At 50.7% G+C, this 15,937-nt stretch overlaps 32 non-coding genes across 32 annotated transcripts; all 32 read left to right on the forward strand.

Annotated features, from left to right (window-relative positions):
• The first annotated feature begins 183 nt into the window (after nucleotides 1–183).
• On the forward strand, nucleotides 184–264 carry Trnas-cga (transfer RNA serine (anticodon CGA)). The gene is given in 2 exon segments: nucleotides 184–220; nucleotides 230–264. It is a non-coding gene; the product is annotated as a tRNA-Ser (tRNA).
• A 744-nt stretch (nucleotides 265–1,008) lies between these two features.
• Nucleotides 1,009–1,090, forward strand: Trnas-aga (transfer RNA serine (anticodon AGA)). Its single transcript has one exon. It is a non-coding gene; the product is annotated as a tRNA-Ser (tRNA).
• Nucleotides 1,091–1,442: 352 nt separating this feature from the next.
• On the forward strand, nucleotides 1,443–1,515 carry Trnak-uuu (transfer RNA lysine (anticodon UUU)). The gene has a single exon. It is a non-coding gene; the product is annotated as a tRNA-Lys (tRNA).
• A 138-nt stretch (nucleotides 1,516–1,653) lies between these two features.
• On the forward strand, nucleotides 1,654–1,735 carry Trnas-cga (transfer RNA serine (anticodon CGA)). The gene has a single exon. It is a non-coding gene; the product is annotated as a tRNA-Ser (tRNA).
• A 745-nt stretch (nucleotides 1,736–2,480) lies between these two features.
• On the forward strand, nucleotides 2,481–2,560 carry Trnas-aga (transfer RNA serine (anticodon AGA)). Its single transcript has one exon. It is a non-coding gene; the product is annotated as a tRNA-Ser (tRNA).
• A 353-nt stretch (nucleotides 2,561–2,913) lies between these two features.
• Trnak-uuu (transfer RNA lysine (anticodon UUU)) lies at nucleotides 2,914–2,986 on the forward strand. Its single transcript has one exon. It is a non-coding gene; the product is annotated as a tRNA-Lys (tRNA).
• Nucleotides 2,987–3,124: 138 nt separating this feature from the next.
• Trnas-cga (transfer RNA serine (anticodon CGA)) lies at nucleotides 3,125–3,206 on the forward strand. Its single transcript has one exon. It is a non-coding gene; the product is annotated as a tRNA-Ser (tRNA).
• Nucleotides 3,207–3,951: 745 nt separating this feature from the next.
• Trnas-aga (transfer RNA serine (anticodon AGA)) lies at nucleotides 3,952–4,033 on the forward strand. The gene has a single exon. It is a non-coding gene; the product is annotated as a tRNA-Ser (tRNA).
• Nucleotides 4,034–4,387: 354 nt separating this feature from the next.
• Nucleotides 4,388–4,460, forward strand: Trnak-uuu (transfer RNA lysine (anticodon UUU)). The gene has a single exon. It is a non-coding gene; the product is annotated as a tRNA-Lys (tRNA).
• A 138-nt stretch (nucleotides 4,461–4,598) lies between these two features.
• Trnas-cga (transfer RNA serine (anticodon CGA)) lies at nucleotides 4,599–4,680 on the forward strand. Its single transcript has one exon. It is a non-coding gene; the product is annotated as a tRNA-Ser (tRNA).
• A 745-nt stretch (nucleotides 4,681–5,425) lies between these two features.
• Nucleotides 5,426–5,507, forward strand: Trnas-aga (transfer RNA serine (anticodon AGA)). Its single transcript has one exon. It is a non-coding gene; the product is annotated as a tRNA-Ser (tRNA).
• A 354-nt stretch (nucleotides 5,508–5,861) lies between these two features.
• On the forward strand, nucleotides 5,862–5,934 carry Trnak-uuu (transfer RNA lysine (anticodon UUU)). The gene has a single exon. It is a non-coding gene; the product is annotated as a tRNA-Lys (tRNA).
• A 138-nt stretch (nucleotides 5,935–6,072) lies between these two features.
• Trnas-cga (transfer RNA serine (anticodon CGA)) lies at nucleotides 6,073–6,154 on the forward strand. Its single transcript has one exon. It is a non-coding gene; the product is annotated as a tRNA-Ser (tRNA).
• A 745-nt stretch (nucleotides 6,155–6,899) lies between these two features.
• On the forward strand, nucleotides 6,900–6,981 carry Trnas-aga (transfer RNA serine (anticodon AGA)). The gene has a single exon. It is a non-coding gene; the product is annotated as a tRNA-Ser (tRNA).
• Nucleotides 6,982–7,335: 354 nt separating this feature from the next.
• Nucleotides 7,336–7,408, forward strand: Trnak-uuu (transfer RNA lysine (anticodon UUU)). The gene has a single exon. It is a non-coding gene; the product is annotated as a tRNA-Lys (tRNA).
• A 138-nt stretch (nucleotides 7,409–7,546) lies between these two features.
• On the forward strand, nucleotides 7,547–7,628 carry Trnas-cga (transfer RNA serine (anticodon CGA)). Its single transcript has one exon. It is a non-coding gene; the product is annotated as a tRNA-Ser (tRNA).
• A 745-nt stretch (nucleotides 7,629–8,373) lies between these two features.
• On the forward strand, nucleotides 8,374–8,455 carry Trnas-aga (transfer RNA serine (anticodon AGA)). The gene has a single exon. It is a non-coding gene; the product is annotated as a tRNA-Ser (tRNA).
• A 354-nt stretch (nucleotides 8,456–8,809) lies between these two features.
• Nucleotides 8,810–8,882, forward strand: Trnak-uuu (transfer RNA lysine (anticodon UUU)). Its single transcript has one exon. It is a non-coding gene; the product is annotated as a tRNA-Lys (tRNA).
• A 138-nt stretch (nucleotides 8,883–9,020) lies between these two features.
• On the forward strand, nucleotides 9,021–9,102 carry Trnas-cga (transfer RNA serine (anticodon CGA)). Its single transcript has one exon. It is a non-coding gene; the product is annotated as a tRNA-Ser (tRNA).
• A 745-nt stretch (nucleotides 9,103–9,847) lies between these two features.
• Nucleotides 9,848–9,929, forward strand: Trnas-aga (transfer RNA serine (anticodon AGA)). Its single transcript has one exon. It is a non-coding gene; the product is annotated as a tRNA-Ser (tRNA).
• Nucleotides 9,930–10,283: 354 nt separating this feature from the next.
• On the forward strand, nucleotides 10,284–10,356 carry Trnak-uuu (transfer RNA lysine (anticodon UUU)). The gene has a single exon. It is a non-coding gene; the product is annotated as a tRNA-Lys (tRNA).
• A 138-nt stretch (nucleotides 10,357–10,494) lies between these two features.
• Nucleotides 10,495–10,576, forward strand: Trnas-cga (transfer RNA serine (anticodon CGA)). The gene has a single exon. It is a non-coding gene; the product is annotated as a tRNA-Ser (tRNA).
• A 745-nt stretch (nucleotides 10,577–11,321) lies between these two features.
• Nucleotides 11,322–11,403, forward strand: Trnas-aga (transfer RNA serine (anticodon AGA)). Its single transcript has one exon. It is a non-coding gene; the product is annotated as a tRNA-Ser (tRNA).
• Nucleotides 11,404–11,757: 354 nt separating this feature from the next.
• Trnak-uuu (transfer RNA lysine (anticodon UUU)) lies at nucleotides 11,758–11,830 on the forward strand. The gene has a single exon. It is a non-coding gene; the product is annotated as a tRNA-Lys (tRNA).
• Nucleotides 11,831–11,968: 138 nt separating this feature from the next.
• Trnas-cga (transfer RNA serine (anticodon CGA)) lies at nucleotides 11,969–12,050 on the forward strand. The gene has a single exon. It is a non-coding gene; the product is annotated as a tRNA-Ser (tRNA).
• Nucleotides 12,051–12,795: 745 nt separating this feature from the next.
• Nucleotides 12,796–12,877, forward strand: Trnas-aga (transfer RNA serine (anticodon AGA)). The gene has a single exon. It is a non-coding gene; the product is annotated as a tRNA-Ser (tRNA).
• Nucleotides 12,878–13,231: 354 nt separating this feature from the next.
• On the forward strand, nucleotides 13,232–13,304 carry Trnak-uuu (transfer RNA lysine (anticodon UUU)). The gene has a single exon. It is a non-coding gene; the product is annotated as a tRNA-Lys (tRNA).
• Nucleotides 13,305–13,442: 138 nt separating this feature from the next.
• Nucleotides 13,443–13,524, forward strand: Trnas-cga (transfer RNA serine (anticodon CGA)). Its single transcript has one exon. It is a non-coding gene; the product is annotated as a tRNA-Ser (tRNA).
• A 745-nt stretch (nucleotides 13,525–14,269) lies between these two features.
• Nucleotides 14,270–14,351, forward strand: Trnas-aga (transfer RNA serine (anticodon AGA)). Its single transcript has one exon. It is a non-coding gene; the product is annotated as a tRNA-Ser (tRNA).
• Nucleotides 14,352–14,705: 354 nt separating this feature from the next.
• Nucleotides 14,706–14,778, forward strand: Trnak-uuu (transfer RNA lysine (anticodon UUU)). The gene has a single exon. It is a non-coding gene; the product is annotated as a tRNA-Lys (tRNA).
• Nucleotides 14,779–14,916: 138 nt separating this feature from the next.
• Nucleotides 14,917–14,998, forward strand: Trnas-cga (transfer RNA serine (anticodon CGA)). The gene has a single exon. It is a non-coding gene; the product is annotated as a tRNA-Ser (tRNA).
• A 745-nt stretch (nucleotides 14,999–15,743) lies between these two features.
• Nucleotides 15,744–15,825, forward strand: Trnas-aga (transfer RNA serine (anticodon AGA)). Its single transcript has one exon. It is a non-coding gene; the product is annotated as a tRNA-Ser (tRNA).
• Nucleotides 15,826–15,937: the final 112 nt, after the last annotated feature.

Here is a 15,937-nt window from a genome sequence, read left to right on the forward strand (position 1 = left end):
GGCTTTTAACCTAAGGGTCCAGGGTTCAAGTCCCTGTTCGGGGCGGAAATTTTAATACTTTGGTAGCCGCACGTCTAGTAAGCGGTGTAAGCACTACGGAAAAGAATGCAGCTACGCGTTTCTGGCACTGCAGTGCTTTTAAACGGTAGCAGTTGCATGTATCGGTAGGGTCTTGCGATACTGGCAGTCGTGGCCGAGTGGTTAAGGCGTCTGACTCGAAATCCCGTTCCTCTGGGAGCGTAGGTTCGAATCCTACCGGCTGCGTGCGATTTTGCATAAAAACGAGCAGAAATTTTCGGCACACATGTGACATGCGTGGGTGAATGCGGATCCAAACCAGTGACACCATTCTCAACAAGACGGAAATTTATGTTTAAGAATACTGTTTCGCGACGGCCGCAGTCTGTTGTGGCTATCGGTTCACCTCGCACGGACGCTAGTACTGCAGAAATCAGTCGCAGGCCCACGAACGCGCCCCCGTCCTTTTGTCGCGCCGTCCCGCCGTGTTCGTGAGTACGCAGATGTGCTTGAAAGTGTTGGACAGAGCGAGCATTCATTTCTTTTAAGAATCGCAGTTCCATTCATTCGATGCGGCAAAAGCAGTGGTGCAGCGTTTCTTTTCTAAGATCTCGCAGCTGCTTGCAGTGTGTCCATCGTTTAAGACGACAGAAAACTAGCGTCAGCGGTGCGTCAGTGGGAAGTCGGTGAAGTCGCCATTGGAGCCATAAGCCAGCAATTACGACACGCGAATCACTGGCACACCATGCAGCATGTACTACAACGCTCGGCCGAGGGACCGGACAGCTCAGTCGGTAGAGCGCTAGACCTTCAACCAAAGGGTCCCCGGTTCAAGCCCCCGTCCAGGCGAAAACTAATACACTGTCTAAACAGCTAACGTGCTGGCAACGAAAGCACTACAGAACCGAGTGAGGGAGGCCACGTCGCGCTCTGCCATCAGATTGCTTGTAAACGAGCAGTTGCACTTGTAGAGTCACGCATCTGCAGCCGGCAGTCGTGGCCGAGTGGTTAAGGCGTCTGACTAGAAATCAGATTCCCTCTGGGAGCGTAGGTTCGAGTCCTACCGACTGCGTTTCTTTTTGTGTCAAGAGGTGAAGAACATCTCCAACGGAACCGTGAAATGAGCGAATACGTGGGAAACACTGCATTCGAGAAGCTTGTGAATTTTACAATTGTCCAGTGAGTGTCGACAAAACACGTAGCCCTCTGCTGTAACATATGAGACGTACAAACTGCTGCAATTTGACTTCACATCGTGTGTCAGCTTTCATCGATAGTCTGTTACGAGCGTAGCGTAATGAGTTTATAGACAGCAGTCAGACGACGTTTAAATAGTAACAGCTCCACACAACGATTACCCAACAGTAAAGGACATGAGGCAATGTGTGAGTATGCGTAGTGGGAGGGGTGCTCATGTAATGTGAGCCCGGATAGCTCAGTCGGTAGAGCATTAGGCTTTTAACCTAAGGGTCCAGGGTTCAAGTCCCTGTTCGGGCGGAAATTTTAATACTTTGGTAGCCGCACGTCTAGTAGCGGTGTAAGCACTACGGAAAAGAATGCAGCTACGCCGTTTCCTGGCACTGCAGTGCTTTAAACGGTAGCAGTTGCATGTATCGGTAGGGTCTTGCGATACTGGCAGTCGTGGCCGAGTGGTTAAGGCGTCTGACTCGAAATCCCGTTCCCTCTGGGAGCGTAGGTTCGAATCCTACCGGCTGCGTGCGATTTTGCATAAAAACGAGCAGAAATTTTCGCACACATGTGACATGCGTGGGTGAATGCGGATCCAAACCAGTGACACCATTCTCAACAAGACGAAATTTATGTTTAAGAATACTGTTTCGCGACGGCCGCAGTCTGTTGTGGCTATCGGTTCACTCGCACGGACGCTAGTACTGCAGAAATCAGTCGCAGGCCCACGAACGCGCCCCCGTCCTTTGTCGCGCCGTCGCCGTGTTCGTGAGTACGCAGATGTGCTTGAAAGTGTTGGACAGAGCGAGCATTCATTTCTTTTTAAGAATCGCAGTTCCATTCATTCGAGTGCGGCAAAAGCAGTGGTGCAGCGTTTCTTTTCTTAAGATCTCGCAGCTGCTTGCAAGTGTGTCCATCGTTTAAGACGACAGAAAACTAGCGTCAGCGGTGCGTCAGTGGGAAGTCGGTGAAGTCGCCATTGGAGCCATAAGCCCAGCAATTACGACACGCGAATCACTGGCACACCATGCAGCATGTACTACAACGCTCGGCCGAGGGACCGGACAGCTCAGTCGGTAGAGCGCTAGACCTTCAACCAAAGGGTCTCCCGGTTCAAGCCCCCGTCCAGGCGAAAACTAATACACTGTCCTAAACAGCTAACGTGCTGGCAACGAAAGCACTACAGAAACGAGTGAGGGAGGCCACGTCGCGCTCTGCCATCAGATTGCTTGTAAACGAGCAGTTGCACTTGTAGAGTCACGCATCTGCAGCCGGCAGTCGTGGCCGAGTGGTTAAGGCGTCTGACTAGAAATCAGATTCCTCTGGGAGCGTAGGTTCGAGTCCTACGACTGCGTTTCTTTTTTGTGTCAAGAGGTGAAGAACATCTCCAACGGAACCGTGAAATGAGCGAATACGTGGAAACACTGCATTCGAGAAGCTTGTGAATTTTACAATTGTCCAGTGAGTGTCGACAAAACACGTAGCTCCTCTGCTGTAACATATGAGACGTACAAACTGCTGCAATTTGACTTCACATCGTGTGTCAGCTTTCATCGATAGTCTGTTACGAGCGTAGCGTAATGAGTTTATAGACAGCAGTCAGACGACGTTTAAATAGTAACAGCTCCACACAACGATTACCCAACAGTAAAGGACATGAGGCAATGTGTGAGTATGCGTAGTGGGAGGGGTGCTCATGTAATGTGAGCCCGGATAGCTCAGTCGGTAGAGCATTAGGCTTTTAACCTAAGGGTCCAGGGTTCAAGTCCCTGTTCGGGCGGAAATTTTAATACTTTGGTAGCCGCACGTCTAGTAGCGGTGTAAGCACTACGGAAAAGAATGCAGCTACGCCGTTTCCTGGCACTGCAGTGCTTTAAACGGTAGCAGTTGCATGTATCGGTAGGGTCTTGCGATACTGGCAGTCGTGGCCGAGTGGTTAAGGCGTCTGACTCGAAATCCCGTTCCCTCTGGGAGCGTAGGTTCGAATCCTACCGGCTGCGTGCGATTTTGCATAAAAACGAGCAGAAATTTTCGCACACATGTGACATGCGTGGGTGAATGCGGATCCAAACCAGTGACACCATTCTCAACAAGACGGAAATTTATGTTTAAGAATACTGTTTCGCGACGGCCGCAGTCTGTTGTGGCTATCGGTTCACCTCGCACGGACGCTAGTACTGCAGAAATCAGTCGCAGGCCCACGAACGCGCCCCCGTCCTTTTGTCGCGCCGTCGCCGTGTTCGTGAGTACGCAGATGTGCTTGAAAGTGTTGGACAGAGCGAGCATTCATTTCTTTTTAAGAATCGCAGTTCCATTCATTCGAGTGCGGCAAAAGCAGTGGTGCAGCGTTTCTTTTCTTAAGATCTCGCAGCTGCTTGCAAGTGTGTCCATCGTTTAAGACGACAGAAAACTAGCGTCAGCGGTGCGTCAGTGGGAAGTCGGTGAAGTCGCCATTGGAGCCATAAGCCAGCAATTACGACACGCGAATCACTGGCACACCATGCAGCATGTACTACAACGCTCGGCCGAGGGACCGGACAGCTCAGTCGGTAGAGCGCTAGACCTTCAACCAAAGGGTCCCCGGTTCAAGCCCCCGTCCAGGCGAAAACTAATACACTGTCTAAACAGCTAACGTGCTGGCAACGAAAGCACTACAGAAACGAGTGAGGGAGGCCACGTCGCGCTCTGCCATCAGATTGCTTGTAAACGAGCAGTTGCACTTGTAGAGTCACGCATCTGCAGCCGGCAGTCGTGGCCGAGTGGTTAAGGCGTCTGACTAGAAATCAGATTCCCTCTGGGAGCGTAGGTTCGAGTCCTACCGACTGCGTTTCTTTTTTGTGTCAAGAGGTGAAGAACATCTCCAACGGAACCGTGAAATGAGCGAATACGTGGGAAACACTGCATTCGAGAAGCTTGTGAATTTTACAATTGTCCAGTGAGTGTCGACAAAACACGTAGCTCCTCTGCTGTAACATATGAGACGTACAAACTGCTGCAATTTGACTTCACATCGTGTGTCAGCTTTCATCGATAGTCTGTTACGAGCGTAGCGTAATGAGTTTATAGACAGCAGTCAGACGACGTTTAAATAGTAACAGCTCCACACAACGATTACCCAACAGTAAAGGACATGAGGCAATGTGTGAGTATGCGTAGTGGGAGGGGTGCTCATGTAATGTGAGCCCGGATAGCTCAGTCGGTAGAGCATTAGGCTTTTAACCTAAGGGTCCAGGGTTCAAGTCCCTGTTCGGGCGGAAATTTTAATACTTTGGTAGCCGCACGTCTAGTAGCGGTGTAAGCACTACGGAAAAGAATGCAGCTACGCCGTTTCCTGGCACTGCAGTGCTTTAAACGGTAGCAGTTGCATGTATCGGTAGGGTCTTGCGATACTGGCAGTCGTGGCCGAGTGGTTAAGGCGTCTGACTCGAAATCCCGTTCCCTCTGGGAGCGTAGGTTCGAATCCTACCGGCTGCGTGCGATTTTGCATAAAAACGAGCAGAAATTTTCGCACACATGTGACATGCGTGGGTGAATGCGGATCCAAACCAGTGACACCATTCTCAACAAGACGGAAATTTATGTTTAAGAATACTGTTTCGCGACGGCCGCAGTCTGTTGTGGCTATCGGTTCACCTCGCACGGACGCTAGTACTGCAGAAATCAGTCGCAGGCCCACGAACGCGCCCCCGTCCTTTTGTCGCGCCGTCGCCGTGTTCGTGAGTACGCAGATGTGCTTGAAAGTGTTGGACAGAGCGAGCATTCATTTCTTTTTAAGAATCGCAGTTCCATTCATTCGAGTGCGGCAAAAGCAGTGGTGCAGCGTTTCTTTTCTTAAGATCTCGCAGCTGCTTGCAAGTGTGTCCATCGTTTAAGACGACAGAAAACTAGCGTCAGCGGTGCGTCAGTGGGAAGTCGGTGAAGTCGCCATTGGAGCCATAAGCCAGCAATTACGACACGCGAATCACTGGCACACCATGCAGCATGTACTACAACGCTCGGCCGAGGGACCGGACAGCTCAGTCGGTAGAGCGCTAGACCTTCAACCAAAGGGTCCCCGGTTCAAGCCCCCGTCCAGGCGAAAACTAATACACTGTCTAAACAGCTAACGTGCTGGCAACGAAAGCACTACAGAAACGAGTGAGGGAGGCCATGTCGCGCTCTGCCATCAGATTGCTTGTAAACGAGCAGTTGCACTTGTAGAGTCACGCATCTGCAGCCGGCAGTCGTGGCCGAGTGGTTAAGGCGTCTGACTAGAAATCAGATTCCCTCTGGGAGCGTAGGTTCGAGTCCTACCGACTGCGTTTCTTTTTTGTGTCAAGAGGTGAAGAACATCTCCAACGGAACCGTGAAATGAGCGAATACGTGGGAAACACTGCATTCGAGAAGCTTGTGAATTTTACAATTGTCCAGTGAGTGTCGACAAAACACGTAGCTCCTCTGCTGTAACATATGAGACGTACAAACTGCTGCAATTTGACTTCACATCGTGTGTCAGCTTTCATCGATAGTCTGTTACGAGCGTAGCGTAATGAGTTTATAGACAGCAGTCAGACGACGTTTAAATAGTAACAGCTCCACACAACGATTACCCAACAGTAAAGGACATGAGGCAATGTGTGAGTATGCGTAGTGGGAGGGGTGCTCATGTAATGTGAGCCCGGATAGCTCAGTCGGTAGAGCATTAGGCTTTTAACCTAAGGGTCCAGGGTTCAAGTCCCTGTTCGGGCGGAAATTTTAATACTTTGGTAGCCGCACGTCTAGTAGCGGTGTAAGCACTACGGAAAAGAATGCAGCTACGCCGTTTCCTGGCACTGCAGTGCTTTAAACGGTAGCAGTTGCATGTATCGGTAGGGTCTTGCGATACTGGCAGTCGTGGCCGAGTGGTTAAGGCGTCTGACTCGAAATCCCGTTCCCTCTGGGAGCGTAGGTTCGAATCCTACCGGCTGCGTGCGATTTTGCATAAAAACGAGCAGAAATTTTCGCACACATGTGACATGCGTGGGTGAATGCGGATCCAAACCAGTGACACCATTCTCAACAAGACGGAAATTTATGTTTAAGAATACTGTTTCGCGACGGCCGCAGTCTGTTGTGGCTATCGGTTCACCTCGCACGGACGCTAGTACTGCAGAAATCAGTCGCAGGCCCACGAACGCGCCCCCGTCCTTTTGTCGCGCCGTCGCCGTGTTCGTGAGTACGCAGATGTGCTTGAAAGTGTTGGACAGAGCGAGCATTCATTTCTTTTTAAGAATCGCAGTTCCATTCATTCGAGTGCGGCAAAAGCAGTGGTGCAGCGTTTCTTTTCTTAAGATCTCGCAGCTGCTTGCAAGTGTGTCCATCGTTTAAGACGACAGAAAACTAGCGTCAGCGGTGCGTCAGTGGGAAGTCGGTGAAGTCGCCATTGGAGCCATAAGCCAGCAATTACGACACGCGAATCACTGGCACACCATGCAGCATGTACTACAACGCTCGGCCGAGGGACCGGACAGCTCAGTCGGTAGAGCGCTAGACCTTCAACCAAAGGGTCCCCGGTTCAAGCCCCCGTCCAGGCGAAAACTAATACACTGTCTAAACAGCTAACGTGCTGGCAACGAAAGCACTACAGAAACGAGTGAGGGAGGCCATGTCGCGCTCTGCCATCAGATTGCTTGTAAACGAGCAGTTGCACTTGTAGAGTCACGCATCTGCAGCCGGCAGTCGTGGCCGAGTGGTTAAGGCGTCTGACTAGAAATCAGATTCCCTCTGGGAGCGTAGGTTCGAGTCCTACCGACTGCGTTTCTTTTTTGTGTCAAGAGGTGAAGAACATCTCCAACGGAACCGTGAAATGAGCGAATACGTGGGAAACACTGCATTCGAGAAGCTTGTGAATTTTACAATTGTCCAGTGAGTGTCGACAAAACACGTAGCTCCTCTGCTGTAACATATGAGACGTACAAACTGCTGCAATTTGACTTCACATCGTGTGTCAGCTTTCATCGATAGTCTGTTACGAGCGTAGCGTAATGAGTTTATAGACAGCAGTCAGACGACGTTTAAATAGTAACAGCTCCACACAACGATTACCCAACAGTAAAGGACATGAGGCAATGTGTGAGTATGCGTAGTGGGAGGGGTGCTCATGTAATGTGAGCCCGGATAGCTCAGTCGGTAGAGCATTAGGCTTTTAACCTAAGGGTCCAGGGTTCAAGTCCCTGTTCGGGCGGAAATTTTAATACTTTGGTAGCCGCACGTCTAGTAGCGGTGTAAGCACTACGGAAAAGAATGCAGCTACGCCGTTTCCTGGCACTGCAGTGCTTTAAACGGTAGCAGTTGCATGTATCGGTAGGGTCTTGCGATACTGGCAGTCGTGGCCGAGTGGTTAAGGCGTCTGACTCGAAATCCCGTTCCCTCTGGGAGCGTAGGTTCGAATCCTACCGGCTGCGTGCGATTTTGCATAAAAACGAGCAGAAATTTTCGCACACATGTGACATGCGTGGGTGAATGCGGATCCAAACCAGTGACACCATTCTCAACAAGACGGAAATTTATGTTTAAGAATACTGTTTCGCGACGGCCGCAGTCTGTTGTGGCTATCGGTTCACCTCGCACGGACGCTAGTACTGCAGAAATCAGTCGCAGGCCCACGAACGCGCCCCCGTCCTTTTGTCGCGCCGTCGCCGTGTTCGTGAGTACGCAGATGTGCTTGAAAGTGTTGGACAGAGCGAGCATTCATTTCTTTTTAAGAATCGCAGTTCCATTCATTCGAGTGCGGCAAAAGCAGTGGTGCAGCGTTTCTTTTCTTAAGATCTCGCAGCTGCTTGCAAGTGTGTCCATCGTTTAAGACGACAGAAAACTAGCGTCAGCGGTGCGTCAGTGGGAAGTCGGTGAAGTCGCCATTGGAGCCATAAGCCAGCAATTACGACACGCGAATCACTGGCACACCATGCAGCATGTACTACAACGCTCGGCCGAGGGACCGGACAGCTCAGTCGGTAGAGCGCTAGACCTTCAACCAAAGGGTCCCCGGTTCAAGCCCCCGTCCAGGCGAAAACTAATACACTGTCTAAACAGCTAACGTGCTGGCAACGAAAGCACTACAGAAACGAGTGAGGGAGGCCATGTCGCGCTCTGCCATCAGATTGCTTGTAAACGAGCAGTTGCACTTGTAGAGTCACGCATCTGCAGCCGGCAGTCGTGGCCGAGTGGTTAAGGCGTCTGACTAGAAATCAGATTCCCTCTGGGAGCGTAGGTTCGAGTCCTACCGACTGCGTTTCTTTTTTGTGTCAAGAGGTGAAGAACATCTCCAACGGAACCGTGAAATGAGCGAATACGTGGGAAACACTGCATTCGAGAAGCTTGTGAATTTTACAATTGTCCAGTGAGTGTCGACAAAACACGTAGCTCCTCTGCTGTAACATATGAGACGTACAAACTGCTGCAATTTGACTTCACATCGTGTGTCAGCTTTCATCGATAGTCTGTTACGAGCGTAGCGTAATGAGTTTATAGACAGCAGTCAGACGACGTTTAAATAGTAACAGCTCCACACAACGATTACCCAACAGTAAAGGACATGAGGCAATGTGTGAGTATGCGTAGTGGGAGGGGTGCTCATGTAATGTGAGCCCGGATAGCTCAGTCGGTAGAGCATTAGGCTTTTAACCTAAGGGTCCAGGGTTCAAGTCCCTGTTCGGGCGGAAATTTTAATACTTTGGTAGCCGCACGTCTAGTAGCGGTGTAAGCACTACGGAAAAGAATGCAGCTACGCCGTTTCCTGGCACTGCAGTGCTTTAAACGGTAGCAGTTGCATGTATCGGTAGGGTCTTGCGATACTGGCAGTCGTGGCCGAGTGGTTAAGGCGTCTGACTCGAAATCCCGTTCCCTCTGGGAGCGTAGGTTCGAATCCTACCGGCTGCGTGCGATTTTGCATAAAAACGAGCAGAAATTTTCGCACACATGTGACATGCGTGGGTGAATGCGGATCCAAACCAGTGACACCATTCTCAACAAGACGGAAATTTATGTTTAAGAATACTGTTTCGCGACGGCCGCAGTCTGTTGTGGCTATCGGTTCACCTCGCACGGACGCTAGTACTGCAGAAATCAGTCGCAGGCCCACGAACGCGCCCCCGTCCTTTTGTCGCGCCGTCGCCGTGTTCGTGAGTACGCAGATGTGCTTGAAAGTGTTGGACAGAGCGAGCATTCATTTCTTTTTAAGAATCGCAGTTCCATTCATTCGAGTGCGGCAAAAGCAGTGGTGCAGCGTTTCTTTTCTTAAGATCTCGCAGCTGCTTGCAAGTGTGTCCATCGTTTAAGACGACAGAAAACTAGCGTCAGCGGTGCGTCAGTGGGAAGTCGGTGAAGTCGCCATTGGAGCCATAAGCCAGCAATTACGACACGCGAATCACTGGCACACCATGCAGCATGTACTACAACGCTCGGCCGAGGGACCGGACAGCTCAGTCGGTAGAGCGCTAGACCTTCAACCAAAGGGTCCCCGGTTCAAGCCCCCGTCCAGGCGAAAACTAATACACTGTCTAAACAGCTAACGTGCTGGCAACGAAAGCACTACAGAAACGAGTGAGGGAGGCCATGTCGCGCTCTGCCATCAGATTGCTTGTAAACGAGCAGTTGCACTTGTAGAGTCACGCATCTGCAGCCGGCAGTCGTGGCCGAGTGGTTAAGGCGTCTGACTAGAAATCAGATTCCCTCTGGGAGCGTAGGTTCGAGTCCTACCGACTGCGTTTCTTTTTTGTGTCAAGAGGTGAAGAACATCTCCAACGGAACCGTGAAATGAGCGAATACGTGGGAAACACTGCATTCGAGAAGCTTGTGAATTTTACAATTGTCCAGTGAGTGTCGACAAAACACGTAGCTCCTCTGCTGTAACATATGAGACGTACAAACTGCTGCAATTTGACTTCACATCGTGTGTCAGCTTTCATCGATAGTCTGTTACGAGCGTAGCGTAATGAGTTTATAGACAGCAGTCAGACGACGTTTAAATAGTAACAGCTCCACACAACGATTACCCAACAGTAAAGGACATGAGGCAATGTGTGAGTATGCGTAGTGGGAGGGGTGCTCATGTAATGTGAGCCCGGATAGCTCAGTCGGTAGAGCATTAGGCTTTTAACCTAAGGGTCCAGGGTTCAAGTCCCTGTTCGGGCGGAAATTTTAATACTTTGGTAGCCGCACGTCTAGTAGCGGTGTAAGCACTACGGAAAAGAATGCAGCTACGCCGTTTCCTGGCACTGCAGTGCTTTAAACGGTAGCAGTTGCATGTATCGGTAGGGTCTTGCGATACTGGCAGTCGTGGCCGAGTGGTTAAGGCGTCTGACTCGAAATCCCGTTCCCTCTGGGAGCGTAGGTTCGAATCCTACCGGCTGCGTGCGATTTTGCATAAAAACGAGCAGAAATTTTCGCACACATGTGACATGCGTGGGTGAATGCGGATCCAAACCAGTGACACCATTCTCAACAAGACGGAAATTTATGTTTAAGAATACTGTTTCGCGACGGCCGCAGTCTGTTGTGGCTATCGGTTCACCTCGCACGGACGCTAGTACTGCAGAAATCAGTCGCAGGCCCACGAACGCGCCCCCGTCCTTTTGTCGCGCCGTCGCCGTGTTCGTGAGTACGCAGATGTGCTTGAAAGTGTTGGACAGAGCGAGCATTCATTTCTTTTTAAGAATCGCAGTTCCATTCATTCGAGTGCGGCAAAAGCAGTGGTGCAGCGTTTCTTTTCTTAAGATCTCGCAGCTGCTTGCAAGTGTGTCCATCGTTTAAGACGACAGAAAACTAGCGTCAGCGGTGCGTCAGTGGGAAGTCGGTGAAGTCGCCATTGGAGCCATAAGCCAGCAATTACGACACGCGAATCACTGGCACACCATGCAGCATGTACTACAACGCTCGGCCGAGGGACCGGACAGCTCAGTCGGTAGAGCGCTAGACCTTCAACCAAAGGGTCCCCGGTTCAAGCCCCCGTCCAGGCGAAAACTAATACACTGTCTAAACAGCTAACGTGCTGGCAACGAAAGCACTACAGAAACGAGTGAGGGAGGCCATGTCGCGCTCTGCCATCAGATTGCTTGTAAACGAGCAGTTGCACTTGTAGAGTCACGCATCTGCAGCCGGCAGTCGTGGCCGAGTGGTTAAGGCGTCTGACTAGAAATCAGATTCCCTCTGGGAGCGTAGGTTCGAGTCCTACCGACTGCGTTTCTTTTTTGTGTCAAGAGGTGAAGAACATCTCCAACGGAACCGTGAAATGAGCGAATACGTGGGAAACACTGCATTCGAGAAGCTTGTGAATTTTACAATTGTCCAGTGAGTGTCGACAAAACACGTAGCTCCTCTGCTGTAACATATGAGACGTACAAACTGCTGCAATTTGACTTCACATCGTGTGTCAGCTTTCATCGATAGTCTGTTACGAGCGTAGCGTAATGAGTTTATAGACAGCAGTCAGACGACGTTTAAATAGTAACAGCTCCACACAACGATTACCCAACAGTAAAGGACATGAGGCAATGTGTGAGTATGCGTAGTGGGAGGGGTGCTCATGTAATGTGAGCCCGGATAGCTCAGTCGGTAGAGCATTAGGCTTTTAACCTAAGGGTCCAGGGTTCAAGTCCCTGTTCGGGCGGAAATTTTAATACTTTGGTAGCCGCACGTCTAGTAGCGGTGTAAGCACTACGGAAAAGAATGCAGCTACGCCGTTTCCTGGCACTGCAGTGCTTTAAACGGTAGCAGTTGCATGTATCGGTAGGGTCTTGCGATACTGGCAGTCGTGGCCGAGTGGTTAAGGCGTCTGACTCGAAATCCCGTTCCCTCTGGGAGCGTAGGTTCGAATCCTACCGGCTGCGTGCGATTTTGCATAAAAACGAGCAGAAATTTTCGCACACATGTGACATGCGTGGGTGAATGCGGATCCAAACCAGTGACACCATTCTCAACAAGACGGAAATTTATGTTTAAGAATACTGTTTCGCGACGGCCGCAGTCTGTTGTGGCTATCGGTTCACCTCGCACGGACGCTAGTACTGCAGAAATCAGTCGCAGGCCCACGAACGCGCCCCCGTCCTTTTGTCGCGCCGTCGCCGTGTTCGTGAGTACGCAGATGTGCTTGAAAGTGTTGGACAGAGCGAGCATTCATTTCTTTTTAAGAATCGCAGTTCCATTCATTCGAGTGCGGCAAAAGCAGTGGTGCAGCGTTTCTTTTCTTAAGATCTCGCAGCTGCTTGCAAGTGTGTCCATCGTTTAAGACGACAGAAAACTAGCGTCAGCGGTGCGTCAGTGGGAAGTCGGTGAAGTCGCCATTGGAGCCATAAGCCAGCAATTACGACACGCGAATCACTGGCACACCATGCAGCATGTACTACAACGCTCGGCCGAGGGACCGGACAGCTCAGTCGGTAGAGCGCTAGACCTTCAACCAAAGGGTCCCCGGTTCAAGCCCCCGTCCAGGCGAAAACTAATACACTGTCTAAACAGCTAACGTGCTGGCAACGAAAGCACTACAGAAACGAGTGAGGGAGGCCACGTCGCGCTCTGCCATCAGATTGCTTGTAAACGAGCAGTTGCACTTGTAGAGTCACGCATCTGCAGCCGGCAGTCGTGGCCGAGTGGTTAAGGCGTCTGACTAGAAATCAGATTCCCTCTGGGAGCGTAGGTTCGAGTCCTACCGACTGCGTTTCTTTTTTGTGTCAAGAGGTGAAGAACATCTCCAACGGAACCGTGAAATGAGCGAATACGTGGGAAACACTGCATTCGAGAAGCTTGTGAATTTTACAATTGTCCAGTGAGTGTCGACAAAACACGTAGCTCCTCTGCTGTAACATATGAGACGTACAAACTGCTGCAATTTGACTTCACATCGTGTGTCAGCTTTCATCGATAGTCTGTTACGAGCGTAGCGTAATGAGTTTATAGACAGCAGTCAGACGACGTTTAAATAGTAACAGCTCCACACAACGATTACCCAACAGTAAAGGACATGAGGCAATGTGTGAGTATGCGTAGTGGGAGGGGTGCTCATGTAATGTGAGCCCGGATAGCTCAGTCGGTAGAGCATTAGGCTTTTAACCTAAGGGTCCAGGGTTCAAGTCCCTGTTCGGGCGGAAATTTTAATACTTTGGTAGCCGCACGTCTAGTAGCGGTGTAAGCACTACGGAAAAGAATGCAGCTACGCCGTTTCCTGGCACTGCAGTGCTTTAAACGGTAGCAGTTGCATGTATCGGTAGGGTCTTGCGATACTGGCAGTCGTGGCCGAGTGGTTAAGGCGTCTGACTCGAAATCCCGTTCCCTCTGGGAGCGTAGGTTCGAATCCTACCGGCTGCGTGCGATTTTGCATAAAAACGAGCAGAAATTTTCGCACACATGTGACATGCGTGGGTGAATGCGGATCCAAACCAGTGACACCATTCTCAACAAGACGGAAATTTATGTTTAAGAATACTGTTTCGCGACGGCCGCAGTCTGTTGTGGCTATCGGTTCACCTCGCACGGACGCTAGTACTGCAGAAATCAGTCGCAGGCCCACGAACGCGCCCCCGTCCTTTTGTCGCGCCGTCGCCGTGTTCGTGAGTACGCAGATGTGCTTGAAAGTGTTGGACAGAGCGAGCATTCATTTCTTTTTAAGAATCGCAGTTCCATTCATTCGAGTGCGGCAAAAGCAGTGGTGCAGCGTTTCTTTTCTTAAGATCTCGCAGCTGCTTGCAAGTGTGTCCATCGTTTAAGACGACAGAAAACTAGCGTCAGCGGTGCGTCAGTGGGAAGTCGGTGAAGTCGCCATTGGAGCCATAAGCCAGCAATTACGACACGCGAATCACTGGCACACCATGCAGCATGTACTACAACGCTCGGCCGAGGGACCGGACAGCTCAGTCGGTAGAGCGCTAGACCTTCAACCAAAGGGTCCCCGGTTCAAGCCCCCGTCCAGGCGAAAACTAATACACTGTCTAAACAGCTAACGTGCTGGCAACGAAAGCACTACAGAAACGAGTGAGGGAGGCCATGTCGCGCTCTGCCATCAGATTGCTTGTAAACGAGCAGTTGCACTTGTAGAGTCACGCATCTGCAGCCGGCAGTCGTGGCCGAGTGGTTAAGGCGTCTGACTAGAAATCAGATTCCCTCTGGGAGCGTAGGTTCGAGTCCTACCGACTGCGTTTCTTTTTTGTGTCAAGAGGTGAAGAACATCTCCAACGGAACCGTGAAATGAGCGAATACGTGGGAAACACTGCATTCGAGAAGCTTGTGAATTTTACAATTGTCCAGTGAGTGTCGACAAAACACGTAGCTCCTCTGCTGTAACATATGAGACGTACAAACTGCTGCAATTTGACTTCACATCGTGTGTCAGCTTTCATCGATAGTCTGTTACGAGCGTAGCGTAATGAGTTTATAGACAGCAGTCAGACGACGTTTAAATAGTAACAGCTCCACACAACGATTACCCAACAGTAAAGGACATGAGGCAATGTGTGAGTATGCGTAGTGGGAGGGGTGCTCATGTAATGTGAGCCCGGATAGCTCAGTCGGTAGAGCATTAGGCTTTTAACCTAAGGGTCCAGGGTTCAAGTCCCTGTTCGGGCGGAAATTTTAATACTTTGGTAGACGCACGTCTAGTAGCGGTGTAAGCACTACGGAAAAGAATGCAGCTACGCCGTTTCCTGGCACTGCAGTGCTTTAAACGGTAGCAGTTGCATGTATCGGTAGGGTCTTGCGATACTGGCAGTCGTGGCCGAGTGGTTAAGGCGTCTGACTCGAAATCCCGTTCCCTCTGGGAGCGTAGGTTCGAATCCTACCGGCTGCGTGCGATTTTGCATAAAAACGAGCAGAAATTTTCGCACACATGTGACATGCGTGGGTGAATGCGGATCCAAACCAGTGACACCATTCTCAACAAGACGGAAATTTATGTTTAAGAATACTGTTTCGCGACGGCCGCAGTCTGTTGTGGCTATCGGTTCACCTCGCACGGACGCTAGTACTGCAGAAATCAGTCGCAGGCCCACGAACGCGCCCCCGTCCTTTTGTCGCGCCGTCGCCGTGTTCGTGAGTACGCAGATGTGCTTGAAAGTGTTGGACAGAGCGAGCATTCATTTCTTTTTAAGAATCGCAGTTCCATTCATTCGAGTGCGGCAAAAGCAGTGGTGCAGCGTTTCTTTTCTTAAGATCTCGCAGCTGCTTGCAAGTGTGTCCATCGTTTAAGACGACAGAAAACTAGCGTCAGCGGTGCGTCAGTGGGAAGTCGGTGAAGTCGCCATTGGAGCCATAAGCCAGCAATTACGACACGCGAATCACTGGCACACCATGCAGCATGTACTACAACGCTCGGCCGAGGGACCGGACAGCTCAGTCGGTAGAGCGCTAGACCTTCAACCAAAGGGTCCCCGGTTCAAGCCCCCGTCCAGGCGAAAACTAATACACTGTCTAAACAGCTAACGTGCTGGCAACGAAAGCACTACAGAAACGAGTGAGGGAGGCCATGTCGCGCTCTGCCATCAGATTGCTTGTAAACGAGCAGTTGCACTTGTAGAGTCACGCATCTGCAGCCGGCAGTCGTGGCCGAGTGGTTAAGGCGTCTGACTAGAAATCAGATTCCCTCTGGGAGCGTAGGTTCGAGTCCTACCGACTGCGTTTCTTTTTTGTGTCAAGAGGTGAAGAACATCTCCAACGGAACCGTGAAATGAGCGAATACGTGGGAAACACTGCATTCGAGAAGCTTGTGAATTTTACAATTGTCCAGTGA

The sequence above is a fragment of the Schistocerca cancellata genome, unplaced genomic scaffold (genome assembly GCF_023864275.1).
Source record: "Schistocerca cancellata isolate TAMUIC-IGC-003103 unplaced genomic scaffold, iqSchCanc2.1 HiC_scaffold_538, whole genome shotgun sequence".
In the NCBI taxonomy this organism is placed as follows: domain Eukaryota; kingdom Metazoa; phylum Arthropoda; class Insecta; order Orthoptera; family Acrididae; genus Schistocerca; species Schistocerca cancellata.